Genomic DNA, 18,560 nt, shown 5'->3' on the forward strand with positions numbered 1-18,560 from the left:
TCTCTTCAGTCATTCCTCAACTGGTTACTTTTTTACAATAACAGCTAATTCTGTGAAGCTTTCCATGGCCACTTTTGGATGCAGGTCCCTTCTGAAGGACACGAGAGAAATGCGAAAGCTATAAGGAAGCCTTTCTGGCCAAGACTGGAGAAAGTCTCAGAGCCCCTCACCCAGTCATTAGGCCTAGAGGGTCTTTCACGGGTGGTTGAATTACTAAGTTGAATCACCAGGCTTACCCCTCCCAGGCCTCCCTCTAGGGGTGTTTTTAGGAGGAAGGTGACCTCATGTCTTTCCCTGGCATTGTTTCAAGATAGGATCTCATCAAAACACCTTGACTTGCCCAGTAAAAAAACCTCAACTTAGTGGGGAAGATTGACCACCCATTTGGGAGGTCTTGGGCCATTTGTGGGGCTGGATGGAGAGGAAAAGAGAATCAAGACAGTAAATAGACGGAGTGATGGCTCATGCCTATAATCCCAGTGCTTTGGGAGGCCAAGGTAAAGAGAATTGCTGGGGCCAGGAGTTCAAGACCAGCCTGGGCAACATAGTGAGGTCTTGACTCTACAAAAAAAAAAAAAAAAAAAAAAAATTAGCTAGGTGTGGTGGCACCTGCCTGGAGTCAAAGCTACTCTGAAGGCTGAGGTAGGGGCACTGCTTGACCCCAGGAGTTTGAGGCTGCAGTGAGCCATGATGTCACCACTGCACTCCAGCCTGGGTGACAGAGAAGGTTGTATCTTAAAAAAAAAAAAAAAAAAAAAGACAGCAAATAAGCAGAGGGAAAGTGGGCAGGAGCCGCACATTATGAAAACTTCTCATTATTAAGATTTCTATCTTTCTAGGCTGTTTACAATCTCTCACAACAAAATAAAATGGGACAAGATGTGGTGGCTCATGCCTGCAATCCCAGCACTTTGGAAGGCCAAGGCAGCCGAATGACTTGAGGTCAGCAGTTCGAGACCAGCCTGACTAACATGGGGGTGTGTGCCTGTAATCCCAGCTACTCGGGAGGCTGAGTCAGGAGAATCGCCTGAACCCCAGAGGTGGAGGTTACAGTGAGTTGGGATCGCGCCACTCCATTCCAGTCTGGGTGACAGAGAGAAACTCCATCTCAAAAAAACAACAACAAAAAGCACCAAGATGGAAGGTCCTCAGTGGAAGCTATTCAGCATGAGCCCTCTGTAGACCTTGGGAATCTGAAATGAGTTTCCCTCTTTCTTCTAGAAGTTCTCCCAGAGTACCACATTTTCCCCTCAAAATGACTGGGAAAAATTCATTGTATAATATCTTATTAAGAAAGTAATTTTCTAAAGAGGCTGGTTTAAATAAAAACAAAAGCCAAATAAATATTCAGCTTATGTTTGACGAAGCTTTTCCTATTTCCTCTATCCTGTCCCCTCCCTCACAACTAAACAAAAAATTTGATTGTCTTATTATGTTAAAACATGGATTCAGTTTATCTATGCTTTTCCATTATGGCTAACAAATAAAAAAAGTACATTTCCTGCTGAAAATTGCATTTAACAAATCCCTTTGGGGACAGAAAAAAGTGCAAACTATTTAGAAAGATTAGTTTGTAGGAGGAAGAAGTCAGCTGCATATCACTCCTCTGTATTATCCTCTAGTTAAATGAGGTGGATGCCCCAGGCCACATTTATAATGATGTAAGGCTCTCAATCTCTTACTGCAGGCCTGAACCATAATTGTTCTCAAATCAAACATGCAATGTACAACCAAAAAGTTCAATAAGAAAACCTTTGTTTTTTCTTTTCAAAGTCTAAGACAACACAAGCCAACTCACAAGGGGCGATGACCACTGGGCACAAGGGATATTCAGTGTATTTTTCTATTTGATTAATTCTAAAACATAAATGTGATCAAGCTTGTGGATCAGTGTTGAATGCTGTAATATACATCTCAATGTATTAAATAATTTACTGACATAAAACTGCTAATTATAAAGGCCAATTCATTTGAAGATGGGTTCCCTGGACCTATTCATTGTACACTAATTCCTATTTCTTCTGCTCTGAACACACCTGGCCCCCCAAGTTACTGAAGTCCCGAGGGTCCATGTGCATATGGTGGTGGCAAAGCCTGTCTGGAAGAAGTGTGTGAATCTGTATAAGGTATGGCATGAGCATATGTTGGTCGAAAGTGATGCCCATCAATGCATTACTCCAGGTCCTACTGAAGACACTGTTTTGATTTATTGGGGAGAATGAAATACTTGGTGTTTACAAAGAATGTTCTTCCTGCTACAGCCTCTGGAAAGCCACTTCTAGTCAACCATTCAATTCCAGGCTGTCATTGAGTATACATACATCTCAGCAAGTCAAGAGAGGTCTATATGCATTAGGAGAGCAGGATCTGTCAGTAGGAGGCCTTTTTGAGGCTTTACATATGGTGTGTTTATTTCATTTCTTCATCTGTGCTGACAACTAAGTTTGCAGTCAGTCTGGAATCATAGCTGGCTCTTAATCACTTGGGGTTAGACTAAGCAACCTGGATCTCTAACGCTGACTCTGTTTCAACACACACAAGGAAATTGGGTCTCTTTTTCCCTGAGTGGTCACTGTGTGGGCAGTGTCCTCTAACAGCACACACGTGGCCATCAGGCTCTCTGCCCAGCATAAGGGACTGATCTCAGTAGATATCAGAATAGGTCTAAGGGAGCCACATCAGCCTTACTGTGGCATATTTGGGCAGGGAGGCTAGCAGGGTACTCAGGAAGGCAGGTTTCATAATGGGCTTTCAAAACTTTGGGTCTGCTTAGGAAGATTTGTCTTAAACAGCTTTTTTCCTGAGGACTGGGAACCTTGGCTGGGGTAAAGGAGGTGATTATATAAAAATGTCCTAGGCTTGGTGCAGTGGCTTATGCCTGTAATCCTAGCACTTGCGGAGGCCAAGGTGGAAGGATTGCTTGAGGTCAGAAGTTTGAGACCAGCCTGAGCAACATGGTGAGACTCCTCCTTTTTTTTAAATTCAAAATTTAAAAAAATGTTTATTTTAGGTTTGGAGGTACATGTGAAGGTTTGTTACATAGGTAAACTCATGTCATGGGGGTCTGTTGTACAGATTATTTTATCACCCAGGTATTAAGCTTAGTACCCAGTAGTTATCTTTTCTGCTCCTCTTCCTCCTCCCACACTCCACTGTCAGGTAGACCCCAGTGTCTGTTGTTTCTTTTTTTGGGCTCGTGAGTTCTCATCATTTAGCTCCCACTTATAAGTGAGAACACATGGTATTTGATTTTCTGTTTCTGTGTTCATTTGCTGAGGGTAATGGCCTCCAGCTCCATCCATGTTCCCGCAAAAGACATGATCTCATTCTTTTTTATGGCTGCAGATACCCCTATCTCTACAAAAAAATAAAAAATTAGCCGAGTGTGGTGGGGTGCCCCTGTGGTCCCAGCTACTTGGGAGGCTGTGGCAGAAGGACTGCTTGAGCCCAGGAGGTTGATGACGCAATGAGCTGTGTTCACGCCGCTGCACTCCAGCCTGGGTGACAGAGGGAGACCGTGTCTCAAAATAATTAAACAGGCAGTTGCAGTTGTGTTAAGTTCCTGTCTCTCTGCCAGTGCCACCTAGATGGCCTCTCAAAACCTTGATCCAGCCGCCACCAGCATTGCTGCTGACTGTAAAGGAGCCACCCCCAGGGTGCCACCTGTTACCCTGTGGGCAAAAGGCTATAGCAGGAGCTGAGGATTTTCATGATGCCTGGTGACACAGGGATTTCTGCCTTCCCTGAATCAGCCCACCTTTTCAAAGGAAGGGGGACCATCCATGGAGCAGCTGGCATAGCATATGAAGACCTGAGGTATATGCTCTCCCTAGAACTCCCAGGGGCTACCCTTACAATGCACCCATGGTGAAGTTTCTCACGCCCTGCTACCACCCCAACATGGACACCAAGAGTAACATCTGTCCGGACATCCTGAAGGACAAGTGGTCTGCCCTGTATGATGTCAGGACTATTCCGCTCTCCATCCACAGCCCACGAGGAGAACCCAACATCGATAGCCCTTTGAACCTGCATGCTGCCGAGTTCTGGAAAACCCCCCGTGGCTTTTAAGAAGTTCCTGAAAGAAACCTACTTAAAGCAGGTCACCAGCCAGGAGCCATGACCCAGGCTGCCCAGCCTGTCCTTGTGCCATATTTTTAGGTTTTCCTTAGATCGTCTGTCCTTTCTGTGATTTCTGTATAGCACTCTGTATCCTGAGCTGTGGTATTATTTGTCTTTTAAGCCTCCAGTTGAATGCCTGTGATGTATATTAAATAAGTACATTTTGGGCTTGGCATGGTGGTGCACGTCTGTAATCCCAGCACTTTGGGAGGCAGAGAGGGAAGGATTGCTTGAGTTCAGGAGTTTAAGACCAGCCTGGGCAACACAGCAAAACCCTGTCTCTACAAAAAATACAAAAAATAAGCTGGACGTGATGGTATGTGCCTGTAGTTCCAGCTACTCGGGGTGCTGAGAGGTGGGAGGATTGAAGTTGAGGCTGCAGTGAGCTAAGATTCCTGCCACTGCACTCCAGCATGGGTGACACACACACACACCCCAAAATGCCCCAGAACTGGCAAAGATTACTAGTGTGTCTGGCTCATGAGGTCAGACTAGGATGGGCCTCTTCAAACAGCCCCCTGAAGCTTCCATGACTACACAGTTACTGGCCAGGCTACAGGCCAGCCCAGATGCCAGTATCACTGTCACCACCACCACACCACAGCCACAGCCCATTTGTGGAGAGCTTTCTAAAGTGTATTCTCTTATCCAACCCTCAGCACAGTCCTGTGGAGTTGATCAGAGCAATCACAATCCCTATCACACAAAAATGACAAAAAAGGGAAGGGGGAAGACAGGAGGGCCTAGTGACTTTCCCAAGGGCAGCAGCTCACCTAGGAAGCCAGCTTCCAATCTCTGCCCATTGTACTCTGCTCTTTGGAAAATGCATTTTTTTAAAGACAGAATCTTGCTCTTTCACCCAGGCTAGAGTGCAGTGGGGCAATCCCAGCTCACTGCAACCTCCGCCTCCTGAGTTCAAGCGATTCTCCTCCCTCAGCCTCCTGGGTAGCTGGGATTACAGGTGACACCACCATGCCTGGCTAATTTTGGTATTTTTAGTGGAGATGGGGTTTTGCCATGATGGCAAGGCTTGTCTTGAACTCCTGGCTTCAAGCGATCCACCTGCCTTGGCCTCCCAAAGTGTTGGGATTACAGGTGTGAGCTACCACCCCCGATCTGGAAAATTTACCTCTTACCCCAAACAAAACCATACTCCCCACTGACCATTGTCTCCTGCCGCTGAAGGTGTTAAAAAGTTAAAAAGCTGCAAGTGATATCTGCCCTCTACTTTCCATTCAGGTACTACAGGCTTCACCCATTTCTCTCCTCACATGAGACACAAAAGAGCTTCCTCTCCAGCCTGTCTTCAGGGGCTTACGTCACTTTTGCATAGACTCTCCCATTTCTTTCCTCTCTCCCTTAAAGTTGGAGGAAGGCCCTTCTTTCATGGCATCCTTTGCCTTTGTCCTATTTATACCATTCGAAAACCAAGCTCTTTTAAACTCTTTTTCAGACAGCTTGCTTAAGTTTTTCAATTAAAAGAAAAGAAAAGAAAAAAAAAGATACAGCTCCCAACTAAAACACAGCCACCAGCACCCAAGGACTGTGAAGCTTTAGGAATTTAAATTGTACTTCATTTGGCATAATCTGTGTTAAAACAATATAGCATTATCTGCTTTGAATGCACTAGGCACCCTCAGGGTGGAGTTGCATTTTGTATGAGTTATTAAATCTGGCTGGAACTCAACAAGAAACAGTGCCATGTGGGAAATCCGTGCTGACTGGACCCTTGACTGATCACATTTCAAAGCCTAGTGCTTTGCTATAGGGCATCTTCCTTTAAAAATAAGCAATCCTATTACTCAGAGCCTTCTCTGCACACCATGTCTTTGAAGGAATTTGATAGTTTGCAGATTCAAAGTTGGAAATTAAAATCCCACAAATAAGACTTGAATCCGTTTATTCATGCTAAAGTGAATATAGCTTTGAAAAGTCTATCCTTATTAGGATCATTTCAGTATAAGCTGTGATCTGGTATGAGGTTGCTTAACGAGCCTCCTGTTCACTAAAGGAGACATATTTTCTAAGATAAGCTCTGCCTTCAAAGGACTCAGGAGATACCAAAGAATAATATTAACTGAAGCGCATTTTTTTAAAGAACATTTCATTGTTTCCTTAATCTGCGTTATTTTTATTTTTCCAGGCTTAGGATATCTTCTCCTCCTCCCCTAAAATGCATTAAAATAAATCCTGGCCCCTGCAGGAGTGATCAAAGCTCCACCATTCACAGAGGAATGTCTATTCCTCCAAGCTTGGGGAGGTTTCCTAACTAATGAACTAGAACATTGTCAGATGTCTCATTGCCAAGTAATATATTAAAGTGCTTTTCTAATGAGATTTCTGCAAGGTAACCATAAAACTATAAAAAGCACACTAGGCTTCAATGAAGCAAAAACATTAAAAAAAAATAACCAAATGCCTTTTAGAGAGAGGTCAACACAACAGCTAAAGAGAATTTGACAAGTAGAAAAATAAAGTCCAAATAATTTTCCCATTTGAAAAAAAAGGGTGGACACAAGGCAGAGGAATATGGTGGATAGATAGGTCATCAAGGAGCCACCTGAATATCTATGTATGACTGAGGTACCTGCCTTTCTACTCATCCTCATCTACTTGGTGTAAGATCTTTTAGGTTGACTGACTGCACCATGGACTGCATGGTAACCTCTGTGACCTGCATGTATACCTCCAGATGAGTTCCTGGAACCAGAAAGTCTGAAGTAACTGGAAAACACAAAAAAGAGAAGAATGACCAACCCCTGTGGCACCTAATTAACTTTGAGACATTCTTCTATTGTTCCTTATTCCTCCCTCAACTGATAAGGCAACTGGACTTTGTAACTGATCTTACTCAACTGATAGGTCAACCTCGTGACTCCAGACCCTACAACACCCTCTCAGCTTGCAAAAACCACCCTGAACTGTAACTTCTGTTATGCAGAAGTACATATGGGCCCTACATAAAACAAGGAACGTCTATTTTTAGAACTTTGGAGAATCTAGGAATATAAAAATCTTGAACACCAAGGCCCTTGTCTTAGTCAGCCTGGGCTTCTATAACAAATACCATTGACTTGGTGGCTTAAACAACTGAAGTGTATGGGAGGGGAAGTCCAAGGTCAGGGTGTGAGCATGTTTGGGTTCTGGGGAGGCCCACTTCTTGGCTTGTAGATGGTTGCCTTCTTGCTGTAGCCTAACATGGTAGAAAGAAACATCATCTCCCTATGTCTCTTCTTATAGCACACTAATCCCATTCACCTCTCAAAGGCCTCACCTGTGAATACCATCAAAATGGGGATTAAAGCTTCCACAGAGAAATCTGGATGCGGGAGAGGGGGCATCAATATTCAGACCATAGCAGATCTCTTTACTAGAAACAATGTACTGAGGAATTCTTGCTCAAAGCACAAACAGTAGGAATGCCATAAAGCCTCTACCATGGGCCACTTGGAAACAGTCCTTGGACATTCCTCCCTGGGCTCTTGCTTGCCACTTCTCCTTCATTATTTAACCATGGAGCCTCCCTGACATCAATGAAGCCAAGAAGCCAGCCATTTTGGTCACCTTTGTATAAGCATAGTACTCTAGCATGTGCTGTAAAGATCTGATGATCTTGCATCACTGGGTCCCTTCCAAGAGGTTGAGAGTAGAACTGACAGATTAAAAGGATCATGTGGGGTCTGAAAACCAGCTTGGAAGGTGTTGTGGGTGTTTAGCTTAAGGAAGAGAAGCCTGGGGTGGGGACACACCTGTGAAATATCCTCTACATTTGAAGGGATGCCATGTCAGGGAATGAACAATATTGATTTTTAGTTACTTCAGAGAGAAGCACTAAGATCAAGGAATCATTGCATATTTAAGGTCAAGGTAACAAAGTGTCTTGTCAGCAGTTAAGGATATCCAACAATAAAGAGACTTCCTGAAAATGCAGTCATGTGTATCTCAGCAATAGTTGAAAGTTGTCAGGGATGCATCTTTTTTTTTTTTTTTTTTTTTTGTGATGGACTCTTGCTCTTGTTGGCCCAGGCTGGAGTGCAATGGCACGATCTTGGCTCACTGCAACCTCCGCCTCCTGGGTTCAAGTAATTCTCCTGTCTCACCCTCCCTAGTAGCTGGGGATTGTAGGTGCCCACCACCATGCCTGGCTAATTTTTCTATCTTCAGTAGAGACAGGGTTCCGCCATGTTGGTCAGGCTGGTCTCAAACTCCTGACCTTGTGATCCACCTGCCTTGGCCTCCCAAAGTGCTGGGATTACAGGCATGAGCCACCGCACCCAGCCTGTATCCTTCATCTTACTCACAATTTCAGTCATATCCAATCAAATGATGGCTTGATTCCAAAGGGAAATTTTTTACGATTATTTATTTTAAACAGCTAGCCTCACCAGCACTAAAAAAATGATTTATTCAAAATTAATAGTATTTTTTTTTTTTTTTTGAGATGGAGTCTCGCTCTGTCACCAGGCTGGAGTGCAGTGGCACAATCTTGGCTCACTGTAACCTCTGCCTTCTGGGCTCAAGTGATTCTCCTGCCTCAGCCTCCAGAGTAGCTGAGAGAGAAAAACAAAGAAACAAAAAACAAAATATGGTGCTCTGGGTTTATATGAAAGAGACAAAGCAGAATAAGGCATGTATTCATGGATGTTATATATTCACTTCTATGGGACCACAGAACACATCCAAACAGTCCTCTTTTTATAGCAGTTCTTCAAAAAAGGCATATTTTTTATTTTTTTTGAGACAGAGTCTCACTCTGTCACCCAGGCTGGAGTGTGCAACCTCCACCTCCTGGGTTCAAGAAATTCTCTTATCTCAGCCTCCCGAATAGCTGGGATTACTTGTACATGCCACCACACTTGGCTAATTTTTGTATTTTAAGTAGAGACAGGGTTTCACCATCTTGGCTAGGCTGGTCTCAAACTCCTGACTTCAAGTGATCCACCTGCCTTGTCCTCCCAAAGTACTGAGATTACAGGTGTGAGCCACCACAGCTGGCCAAAAAAGACATATTTTAAAAGGTCAAATAATTGACAGAACAATTTACCCTGGCACTCCAAGGCCAATGCAAATGCTGGGATGCAGCCTTCAGTTGAATCCTGTACTGAAGCATCATCAGTCTTAAGGAATGTAACAGGAAATGAAATGCAAAGGGAGCGGAACTGCTGCATCACTCACAGAATCTCTGCATTCAGACAGTTCTGTGTTCTGGTCCAGATGATGTTGGGTAAATGACTTAACGGTTTAAGCCTCAGTTTTCTCATCTACAGAATGGGGTAATAATAGTGCTCAGGCCTTGTTGTGTTATGATGCAGCGGCAGGACTTCCCATGCTGTCCAGCACACAGAACGCTCAATCCATAAATGGGCACTGTTATTTACAATTTCAAAAGAATTATTTAAAAATGCCATAGGATTTGTTTCCCTGGTTAAGGGGGAGCTGGACTGGATGACTTCCGTGGTTCCTGTCAACAACCACATTCTATTATCCTGTTTCATGTTACTCTTTCCCCCTTCAACTCGCTCCTGCCACCCACCACCCACACCACCCAACTTTGGCCCTGGAAAAAAATCAACAGCAATACCTATTCACTGACTGCTCATATGTGTAAATAATTTAACCCTTGCAACAACCCTGTGAGGTTGGTACCATCTCCTGTTTTACAGAGGAGGAAACTGAGACACAGAAAGGTTGAGTAACTTGCCCAGAGCTCCAAGGCTCATAAATGGTAGAGCTGGGATTAAAAAGCTGGGTACTCCTAACCGCTATCCCATATTACCTGATAGGTAACCTAACAGCCTCAACAAATCAATTACCCACTGCACACGTAAACTACTTGGTGTAGCTGATGGGAAAGTGGTTAAACTCAATTTCAAACTTGTCTTAAAAAAAAAAAAAAAAAAAAAGGAAAATGGCAAAAGATCCAGTGTTTGCCTTCAATCTCCTCTTCTCAGTCTTCAATGCAGTCCTTCCAGCTCTGAATTTGAAGAGCTTCATTCCTAATTATTGATTTCTCTTCCTCCCCATTCACAGAACACCCTAACCCTTTGATGGGCCGGTAATATAATTATGCATTTCCCATTCACTTGTGAGTTTAGGATTTTTTTAAAAAGAGCTCTACCATGTTCTTTTGATCTTTGCTTTTAATGCAGATGGCGTCCATGGAGAACCGGCTAATCCAGAGCCTACAGAGCCCTGAGAACCATCAGGCATTTCAGAAACGCACTTGGATGGTAACTAGGAGATTTCTTGAACAATGGAAAATTCCCAACAAAGCTGTCAGGGCTCAAGAGGACCAGCTCCACCATCCACCCCTGCTGATCTGGGAGCGACTAGGGCTGAGCTGGCTCCCATCCACAGGGCCCCCAGTCCTCCTGGCTCAATTCAATACCTCCTGCCGCAGTGGCTTGTTTCTTCTTGTCCTGAATGTTGTTCTTCAGCACTGATGATTAATACCTTCCATTCAGGGTGAGAAAAATAACCTTGCTGTCTATGTCTTTGCAAGTAAGGATCATTTATTCCATCTACAAAAGCAGCATACATCTACTTGGCTCAACTTGAAGTATTTCTCTTGCTGTCTTCTTGTTACATACCATTGTCTCTTCAAGTGAGGTTTATATTGTCTTGTAATTCCGCCCCCCCCTTTTTAATTGCAGGTGATTCATGGCATTTTTCATTGCTAAAATTCACATCCCACTGTACTTCATTAGTAAAAGCCGTTTATCCCCTACCTTTCAATGCTGCTGGATGAGATGCAAATAGAACCATTTCAGTTTTCCAGTTGAACAGCCATGGGGAAAAAAAAAAGAGCAGAGCCTTGCTTATCTCTGTGTTACACATTAACACGGTCCTTCTTTGCAGAGGTTCTTCAAGGTAGGCAGACTTTAAAAAGTGAAATAATTGACAGAATAATTACCCTGGCACTCCAAGGCCAATGCAAATGCTGGGATGTAGCCTTCAGCTAATACACCGAAAGTTTCAGTCTTTAGGAATGTAATAAAAATGAAATGCAAAGGGAAAGGAATTTCCCAATTTCTCCACTAAAACTTTTTTTTTTTAAACCTCAAGAGAAAAACAGCTAGTAAGTCAGATTCTATATGAAATCTTCCCAGGTATCTTCTTTCCAATAATTTCCCCTCCACTGACATCTAACAGTGCTTTTCCTATCACTCTCAAGCTATTTGTCTCATTCATGACTGTTAATAATAAAAAATTACCACTATCCTTACCACTGCCATTACTACTGCCTCTATTACCATTTACTGAGCTTACCGTATGCCAGGCACAGTGCAGGCTCGTCCATATGTTATCTCAGGTAATCCTCACAAGAATCTAGCGAAGTGGCTATGCTTATTACTCCATTGTACAGATGAGGAATTGGAGGCTTTGAGAGGTTAAATAACTTGCCCAGAATCACAGAGCACATGGGAAGCAGAGCCAGGATTCAGGGTAGGTTTGACTCCAGAACTTCCATCCTGACCATGATCCCCACAGTTTTCTGAGTGATGGCCCATTGATGTGGCTCTTTATCCCAACATAGGGTCTCCCACAGGGCTTGGTGGGTACCTGAATGAATGAATGACTACAAGAACAAATGAACCAACAAAAAATGTGAATGTGATTTCTGAAGACTAGGTTTTCAAAACAACATACTTTGTCTCAGTAAGAAAAGCAAGAAATGTCTAAAACCGAGTATGGGAATACTTAGGACTTCAAAATGAGATAATTTCTCTACGTGCCTAAGATTCAAAGGAGGGAGAGTGACACTACTGTATTCTACTCACATTGGCCCTGTGTGCTGCAGCCTACGGGGGTTACAGCTGAAACAACGAAAGCTGACATAGTCAAAAGAATATTGATTGCAGATACATGAAGGGTTTTACTAAAGTTGGTGTCAGAACCTTTCTCCCAATACTGAGCTCCCATCTTCCCATTTAGAGAAAGATTTCCGAGTGAAGTTTATTTTTTGAGACAAGGTCTCATTTTGACTCCCAGGCTGGAGTGCAGTGGCACGATCATGGCTTAGTGTAGCCTCTAACTCCTAGGCTCGAGTGATCCTCCTGCCCCAGCCTCCTAAGCAGCTGGGTCTACAGGTATGCACCACCACACTTGACTTTTTCTTTTTATTTAGAACCAGCCAGAGAGAATGCTAGTCTTACTCACCCTCCCTGTCCCTGCAGTGCACAGCGATCTAGGAAGTGTCAGGAGACAAACCAAACAGCTGGTGGAAGGAAAATGCTAAAAGACATTAGCTGGGTCAGCACTACCAATGAAAGTGTTGGGTCACAGAAACGACCTGCTGCTTTTCTTTCTCCTGTGAAGGGGATATCTCTGTTGGCTTCTGCTCTTCAATCCCTTTTCCTTGGCCCTGATCAATGTTTCCGGAATCTCTCCGGCAGGCTGAGGATGCTGACAGATACCATCTGGTCCTTCTCACCTTTCCTCTCCTGGAAGTCAACACCCATTTCCTCTATGGAGCTTCCCCCTTTTGTCAGCAGGGGAAGTGAGGATCCCAACCTGGGCACTTAAAGTGGGCCTTGAGTGATACTTTCTGGAACATTCTTAGCTTCAGGGTGGGGCCCAGGGAACGTGCCTCCAATGATTCCAGTGTTAGATTTAAACTTGCTTGGTAATCACTTTGGAATTGCCCATTTTTCTTCCACAGAGTTTTTGGCTCATACTCAGCTATGGGTTCCAAGTATGAAAGCCTGTGAGGGCATTAAAAATGACTGCTGTTAAGACGCTTGAGAATTATGAAGGGAGGAAGCTAATGCTTAGATTTACCCCCCGCCAGCCCCTCCCACTCACACCATGGACCACATATTTTCCCCTCAGAAAGGAAAACATTCCTGACCTCTGTTTAAATGTTTATCAGAAGTTGTCTGGACTTGTAAAGTCTCTGAAGTCACATTCTTTATTAGTCACATCCTTCTTGGTGTGTGGCGTGACCCTCCTGTCAGGCCAGGGGGAATGTTGGGCCTTGTGCAGAAATCATTTGGTGCTGGAAACATCAACCACCACCCAGGGATTTTCGTGGAGCCCTAAAACAAGCAGAAGCTGGGCAAGGACCTTGAGCTTCACCATGGAGGCAGGGCTTTCATTCTGAATATGTGTGAAAAAAATTCTTTAGTTCTGAATCCTGTGGGGCCTTGATTTTAAAACAAAGTCCCAGCATCAAGTCTGGCTCCAGAGAAGGAAAAGTGGAGGTTCTAGGTCCTCAGCACAAAATAAAGGACTACTCAGAGTTCTATTCTGGCTTGGAATTGCTGCTTCTTTGGGGTTGCAATTGAATCCCCTGCTTTCCTGGTCCTTTGACGTTGATAACTTAGCTTCTACTTGGGACTCTATGTAAGCAGTTTGCATCCAATAGGTGTTGACTGGCTGGGTGAAAGGCACTCTTGTGGAACTGACTAGGATATGCTGGTGTGTGAGAGAGAAAGGTACGACTAGAGAAACAGAAAACGCACTGACTAGCAAGTAGGGAGAGTGGGCTTTGGTACCATTTCTCCCCACATTCTACTTAGTCCTCAGTGTTTTCATCTGTAAAATGGAAAGGTTGAAGCAATGATCTAGGAGGTCCTTTGAAGAATCCTTTCTCTTTGTCTCTATATCGGAAATGGAGGAACAGGTATAAGCTTCAGTCCAAGGAATATCAGTTATAATAAGAAAGACTTTTCTGAGAGAAGGTTGAGTTAAGGATACTCTGTGATTTTCCTCTTTTGACCAGTGTGGCTCCCAAATGGTGGTCTGAGAGAGCTCTTCTGGGACCCACATCTTTGGAGTTGCCATGTTTGAAATCTCTTAAACCAAGATGATACAGGGAAGTGGGCAGGGAAAGGTTAATGGTGAACTGATATCTCATCCGAGAATCATTCTAGATCTATGAGTGTATAGTTTTAAATTTGAATCTAGTTTTTGGTAATTGAAAGAAGGAAAAGAAACATCAAAATTTAGTTAATGAGTAATACCAATGATATAATGGTTCAATATTCTTTTAAAATATTTTGTTGCTGTTTAAAAAAATGCAAAAGGGCATGCTCACTGTAACAATTCAAACAATATACAAATATATAAAGAGGGAGCAAATTGTCTACTTTTGCCTCATGATAATCCTAACCCTCCCAACAACCTATATTAACTGTTTATAAATACAGTTTTTATTTTTTAATGAAAATTTCATACCTATTCACCTACAAGCTGCCTTTTTTTTTTTTTTTTTTTTTTTTTTTTTTTTTTTTAGAAATTTTAAGAAATGGGGATTCTCTATGTGGCCTAGGCTTATCTTGAACTCCTGGCCTCAAGCCTCCTGAGTAGTTGGGACTACAGGTGTGCAACCACTATGCCCAGCTTAAATTGCCTTTTTTTTCAGTGAACAATTCATGTATCATGTATTAACCTTATTAGGTCAATACACGTAAATCAAATTCATTCTTTCCAATAGCTGCAAAATGTCCCCAAACATGGGCATACTTCAATATTCCAGATGTTCCAAATTCTACTATATACAAACTATGATACAACAAGTATTCTTAATACTTATGTCCCTATGTGTTAGCACTTTTTCTGTAGGAGAGGTTTCCAGAAATAAGATTGGTGGGTCAAAGTGTATGAGAATGTTTAATTTTAATAAATACTCCTAGATTACTTTCAAAAAGCTTCTTAGGAATTCTGATCTTGGCAATAGTGCATGAAGGTCCCCATTTCCCCACATATTTCCCGGCAGTGGGAGTTAGAAATTTTCGAAAATTTGGCCAAGCTGAATGGGGAAACGTTGTAGGTCATTATTGTTCTAATTGCATTTCAAGACTAGTTGTGAGGTTGAGCAACTTTTCTCATGGTTATCGGCCACTTTAACTATTTATTACTTTTCTCTTTTTGCTATTGCTTTATCAATCAAGTTGTGTGAGCTCTGGTTTACTAAAGATATTTACTTTGCTTATCAGACATTTTGCAAATAATTTCTCCAGGCTATCTCTTTCTTCCCATTTTGTTTTTGGTTTTCGTTGCTAAATAGCATGTAAGTTCCAGGAGGGCAGTGATGCTGATTGTTTAGTACACTTCGGTACCCTCAGCCACAGGAATAGTGCCTGACACATGGTATGTTCTCAATAAAACAATTATCTCATGAATGGGTGAATGAATAAGTAATAAACTTGAAATTTTAATGCAGCTAATCTGTTAATCCTTTCTCTTATGGTTTCTGGGTTATCAGAATAACTCTATTTTATTAGTTTTACTTTTCTTGTAATTAATCCTTTAATCCATCTTGAATAGTTTCTTATTAAGAATTTTTTTCTATTTGGTGTCCTAATCCATCTTAAATTTGTTTTGCATGTGGTATAAAGCAGGGCAAACTGACTCTAAAGTTTGGCCATTATTTTGTGTGAAAAGCGTTACTTACGAAATGCAAATTCTTTAAAAAATTTATTTAAAATGTCCTATACAGTAAAAAACAAATATACCCTACCACTTGTTTTATGTGTTGTTAAAATAGCTAAAATTAACTAAAAAATAAGTATTGGGGGCTGGGTGTGGGGACTCAAGCCTATAATTCCAGTACTTTGGAAGGCCAAGGTAAGCAAGTCATGAGGTCAGGAGATCGAGGCCATCCTGGCCAACATGGTGAAACCCTTTCACTACTAAAAATATAAAATTTAGCTGGGTGTGGTGGTGTGCACCTGTAGCCCCAGTTACTCTGGAGGCTGAGGCAGGAGAATCGCCTGACCTGGGAGCTGGAGGTTCCAGTGAGCTGAGATTGCACCACTGCACTCCAGCCTGGTGACAGAGTAAGACTCCATCTCAAAAAAAAGTTTGGATAATGCTTTTCTGACAGCTAATTTTGTTCACATTTTTGTTTGATTATATATGATTACTTTTGTCTCAGTTATCCATGAATGCAGATTATCAGCGATTATCAACACAGAATTTAAGTATGTTGCTTATCATCTGTAATGAAGTCACTGAATTATATACAATTTATTTAATAGCAGCATATGCTGGATTAACAGAATCAATTACTCAAATTTCAGTATGAAAAAAAATCCCTTTAGCTAGAAGTGATGTGCCTTTTCTAAAAACCAAAGAAAAAACAAGGACATGAAATGGTGTGTAATGAATTCAACATTATACAGAGTTGAACATTTTGAGGGTAACTCACATGTTTATGCATTATAATATTCTGATGTTAGTAGTATAAATATTTTCCAGTATTTAAGATGCAGTCACTCCACCTCCTCCATGAAGCCCTCCTAGTTGGAAGTCATGGCTGCTCTACTGGACATGTGCAGCAATTCTTGTTTCTACCACACCTAAGGCACTGACCACAAAACAGCTTGCAAGGAAACCGAAATTGCTATTATTCAATGGTTACTCTATTTTCTCTGGCAAAATGAGGGGCTGTCAAATGGCCTGATGATAATGTAATCTTTTCCCTTATAAGTCATGTGTTCTTTTTAATCGGATATTTAAAAGATTTTTTTTTTTTTTTTTTTTTTTTAAAGACAAGGTCTCACTGTGTCACCCAGGCTGGATTGCAGTGCTATGATCACAACTCACTGCAGCCTCAGCCTCCTGGGCTCGGGTGGTTCTCCCACCTCAGCCTCCCAAGTTGCTGGAACTATAGGTGTGTGCCATCATGCTTGGCTAATTTCATTTTAAATGGATACGGGGTCTCACTATGTTGTCCAGGCTGGTCTCGAACTCCTGGGCTCAAGCAATCCACCCACCTTGGCCTCCCAAAATGCTGGGATTACACATGAGCCACTGCACCTGGCCTAAATCTTTTTTTCTTTTTCTTTAAAGTACAGTAGTTCTTTTACTAGAATACCAATAGGTATTTGTCATTATAGGTCCATATTCTCAGGTATGCGTTCTGCTCTTTTAAAATGTAGTTCTACATTTTTCTTATATTTCAGTGAAGTTTTTTGGTGTTAATAGTTTTTAGTGCTGGCTTGCTTTCTTGTTTTAATTTCCTTCTTCAGTGACTCCTATTATCCATATGTGAGATCTCTTCTGCATATCTTCAGTGGTTGCTTCTTTTAATCTTTCTTCCTTTCTTTTTAATTTAATAATTTTCCTCCTTTTGCCCTTCTAGTATTTTAAGGGATTCTCTGTTGTGTTTATTTGCTATCGTGCTTCTTTTGGTTTCATTTCTGAAATAACGTCTGAGGTCTTCACATTTTTGAGTTATTCTAATTTTGTCTTGTTACTATTTGTATTATTTAAAAAACGTCTTTTAGCTCATGTTATTCAGATAGTAGGTTATAGTTTTCATGTGTTTGTAGGCATGTCTTTTAGACATGCTTCCACTGTAGGGATGCTATTCTTTCTCTCTCCCTTTTCCTTACATGAAATTTCTTTCTAGTATGGGTTGGACCTTAATCCTTCTCTGTACTTTTTAAAAATGTAAAATGGGTTTTCCAGAGCCTTGCAAGGAGACATTGTCCAAATTAGCTTTTTGCATGTGTTGTTTTCATTTAGTGTTAAAAATAGTAACTTACTTTCTGTGATTTTCTGGGTTTCTCTCTTTCACTTTTATTTGGCCTTTTCTTTCCTTCATCTCTATGTCCTGCTCAATTTTCATTCTATTCCTAGTAGTTTCTCTTTGGTGAAGAGCCCTGCCCTGGAAGGGAGCTGTATCAGTCCATTTTCACACTGTTATGAAGAAATGCCCAAGACTGGGTAATTTATAAAGGAAAGGGATTTAATGGACTCACAGTTCCACATCTGGGGAGGCCTCACAATCATGGTGGAAGGCAAAGGGGGAGCAAAGGTACGTCTCACATGGCGGCAGGCAAGAGAGCGTGTGCAGGGGAACTGCCCTTTATAAAAGCATCAGATCTCATGAGACTTAGTATCATGAGAACAGCATGGGAAAAACCTGCCTCCATGATTCAATTACCTCCCACCAGGTCCCTCCTATAACACATAGGGATTACAGAGTTACAATTCAACATGAAATCTGGTTAGGAACACAGCCAAACCATATCAGGAGCCCTGGCTGCGGGTTTTGAGAATTCACAGGACCCAGACTGCTCAAGCCCCTTCCACCTCTTGGGTCCCTTATACTCACCCACTAAAGGACTTTCCAGTGAGAACCTATTGACTACGTTGAGATTTTCCTATTATTGGATCTGTCATCACCTCATTATTGCCCTCTGCTTCCTTCCACCTAGCTGCTGACAGTCTACAGGCTTGGTGGCATAGGTGGTTTGTAACCCACTTATATTTTGGCATTTGTGGGGATAGCTTGTCATATTTTGTGTGGTAAATGTTGTCCATGGGGTTTGGGTTTTAGAATCCAGAGGCTTTATGTTTTCCAATTTTAAAAAACTGTGGTAAAATACCCATAAAAATTTTACCATCTTATTATTTTTTTTGAGATGGAGTTTTGTTCTTGTTGACCAGGCTGGAGTGTAGTGGTGTAATCTCGGCTTACTGCA

At 42.1% G+C, this 18,560-nt stretch overlaps 1 protein-coding gene and 1 pseudogene across 1 annotated transcript in view; one reads left to right on the plus strand and one right to left on the minus strand.

Moving 5' to 3' along the window:
* IGFBP7 (insulin like growth factor binding protein 7) overlaps nt 1–18,560 on the minus strand; it is an 86,539-nt gene that overhangs the window by 41,893 nt on the left and 26,086 nt on the right. The gene's annotated exons all lie outside the window — the stretch shown is intronic.
* LOC116548787 lies at nt 3,588–4,234 on the plus strand (annotated as a pseudogene).

The sequence above is a fragment of the Sapajus apella genome, unplaced genomic scaffold (genome assembly GCF_009761245.1).
Source record: "Sapajus apella isolate SASKATOON/1434 unplaced genomic scaffold, GSC_monkey_1.0 scaffold5, whole genome shotgun sequence".
NCBI lineage: Eukaryota > Metazoa > Chordata > Mammalia > Primates > Cebidae > Sapajus > Sapajus apella.